The sequence below is a fragment of the Dipodomys spectabilis genome, unplaced genomic scaffold (assembly GCF_019054845.1).
Source record: "Dipodomys spectabilis isolate Male_0828 unplaced genomic scaffold, ASM1905484v1 ptg000355l, whole genome shotgun sequence".
Classification (NCBI taxonomy): Eukaryota; Metazoa; Chordata; class Mammalia; order Rodentia; family Heteromyidae; genus Dipodomys; species Dipodomys spectabilis.
Window position 1 is genome coordinate 644,105 of NW_024871032.1, and position 3,153 is coordinate 647,257.

Here is a 3,153-nt window from a genome sequence, read left to right on the forward strand (position 1 = left end):
TGCTTCAATGTTCATTATGAGAGGTGCCTTGTATAGAATAATTGAATTCCTCCTCTTACACATCCCTTGAACAACAAATATCTGGAATTATGTTGTTTGTGACATGTCAATCTTGATTTATTCATAAATGTGTGCTTATATAAGAAATACATGGTTCTAAAATTTCACAACAATTCTTTAGAACTTACTTTCTGATGAATTGTTTAGTTTAAGAAAATCAATTACACTTTATATATAAAAAATGTTCTGTGCTCAATTCGCCAACACATACACTAAAATTGAAATGATACAGAGAAGATTACCATGGCCCCTGTGCAAGGATGACAAGCAAACTCATGAGGTGTTCCATATTTTTACAACAGACGCTGGAGTGGATGTGGCCAGAAGGGAACTCTACTGCATTCGAACCCTACTGCATTCTTGGATGGGAGTGTAAACTTGTTCAGCCACTTTGGACAGCAGTATGAAGGTTCCTCACATGATTCCACATAGCGCTCCCCTATGACCCAACAATACTTCTTCTGGGCATTTACCCAAATGATCACAAACAAGACCATACTAAAACTACCAGCACTACTATATTTATTGCAGCATTATTTACCATAGCTAAAATATGGAACCAACATCGATACCTCTCAGTACATGAATGGATCAAGAAAATGTTATAGATAGATAAATAGATAGATAGATTGATTGATTTCCATTGTGTGTGTGTGTGTGTGTGTGTGTGTGAATAGGAATTTTATACCTCCATCTGAAAGAATGTCATTGCCCAATTTGTTAGGAAATGGAAAGGCTTGGAAAAATTATATTAGTGAAGTAAGCCAAGTCCAAAGAAACATAGGTCCCATGGTTTCCCTTATTTGCAATAAATAATATATGTCTGGGATAAGCAGAAAAGGTCAAAAGCTATGTGCATATGACCAGATAAGATGATGTTAAATGAAATGACCCCCAAAGTAAGTACACAAGTGGGGTTTTTTCTTGCATGCTGTTATTTCAAACGTATTTATAATGTACGATGTGTTTTATTGTTTCTTTATATGTTCCTCGCCCACAGTATAACCTCTGTTTTCACTGTATTTGATTTTGGTGCACGTGAATCTTGTATATACACTTAGCTAATTGGGGAGGGGAAAGAAGAAACAAAATGGTTAACTAGGAATACTGGTCGACCCATTGTGACAATGAGATGCACAAGACACTATGTTGAAAGTTGAACTTTACAATTTAGGTGGGGTTGGGGGGGATGAAGGGGAGTGTACTTGTAGAGGTGCGAGGGAAGGGATGGTGGGGGAAAAAACACAAAGGAGGTAGTAACAATGCCTGAGAGGAAATGGACTCATTAACTTGCTCATGTAACTGAAACCCCTCTGTACGGTATTTTAACAATAAAATACATATAAAAATGTTCTGAGATGGAAGAGTTTATTTCCCCTATTATACCCATATAATATCATTAACTAAGAAATTAATGCAAAACACTGACGTGAATAAGTGTGTGAGTGTGTGTGTATATGTGTGTGCCTGAATGTTGGCGTGCTCAGAGTTTGAACTTAGGGCTTTAAGGTCTTGGTAGGCCTTTCCCCTCTAGTTTGGTGAGCTAGTATATTAGCTACATCTCAGTTCATGCTCTTTTCTAGTTCATTAAAATTTTTGAAAAATAATCTCATGATTTTTTGCTCTGATTGGTTTCCAAATGTTATCCACAGACCTCAGCCTTCTGAGTACATATCCTGAGTAGTCAGGATTACAAGGGTGACCAACCAGCACAAAGCTTTCAGAAACATATTAAATGTAGAAGAAAATTTACATCATGAGTGCCTGTTTTATCATCTACATTTAAAGCATTTTGGAGTGATTATATGTGAATTTATTTCGTTTTTGGATTCTTAAAAGACAGTAAGTGATGAAATTTAAAAATTTTTAGTACTTTTTAAAAAGGAAACTGGAAATGTGGAATAGAAGAAATTTGGCTCTCTTTGGACCTCAATTTATAAGCTCATCTCTGTGCATGATAACCCAATGTCACCAACACAGTCTGTGTTGAAGACAAAATGTGGCAGAAAACAAACACCCTTGGCAACAATTGCTATGGTATTATTTCTTGGACAATATGTATATTGAATTGAGTGTGTAAGAGAATGGAGAGATTTTACCTACCTTTTTTGTATTGCTGAAAGACTTGTGGAAACTTTGACTGATTTCCTTCCTCATTGTGTGTCTTTGGACCATGCACTTAGTGCCTTTAATTACAATTTTTCCCAACATTATAATGGTAATAACATTAGCATTACAGCAAATATCATCTTAAGAATTAAGAGGCATGACACTGGTGAAATACTTAAGTTTCTATGAATAAGCTTTGAGTTTGGTCAGCAATTTTTTAATACTAAATATAATTCCATATGTATTACAGAAACCATTACATGTAGAGAGAACCCAGAACTAATGTTATCAATTGACTGTGATCTGCTTTCAAGGAAGCCAGGTGGATAACTTCTTATGCTGTAATTCAAACTGGTTATCTTGTCTTGATAGTGTAAAAATATCAGGGACAGAATAATGAAGAAATGTTGTGCACTGAGCTGAAGCCCATATGAAAATGTGCAAAACTGATAAAACGTAAACTTATCTGAGCAGTATATTGTGTTTTACATCATTTAAGTTAAATTGCAAAGATAGAGAGACCTAGAAGAATGAATTCTCCTTTTGATACCCTATCATAGGGACTTAGAAGGATGAACTTATCTCATTCTTGGAGAAGCATCATCGGATGAGAGGAACAGTGTTTTTTGTGTTTGCTTCCTTCCATTTATTCTTCAGTTTGAAATCTGAACTACTTGAAACTGAAGGAAACCAAGGGAAATCAGACATGCAGGCTTTGGAAAGAGCAATAAACATAAAATAAAATAAATATAGCCTTGTAAAAGGTCAAACTAAATTGAGTTTTATAGTCTCAAGTGTAAACAGAAAATGATCTAAGCAATATCATGTATTGAAATTTTTAAAATGTGAGGAGATGCTTAATTTTTTCTTTTACTACTATCTTGAATTAATTATTGATTTTGTATAGAGAGCTTAAAGATGAGATTAACAAGTAACATGAATAAAAATGGACAAAAGTTCTGAATAGGCCTGTTTTCCAAAAAG

General features: G+C 34.7%; 1 non-coding gene across 1 annotated transcript; it reads left to right on the top strand.

The window, feature by feature from the left end:
* Positions 1 to 248: 248 nt before the first annotated feature.
* LOC122095512 lies at positions 249 to 355 on the top strand. The gene has a single exon (XR_006145161.1). It is a non-coding gene; the product is annotated as a U6 spliceosomal RNA (small nuclear RNA).
* The last annotated feature ends 2,798 nt before the right edge of the window (positions 356 to 3,153 follow it).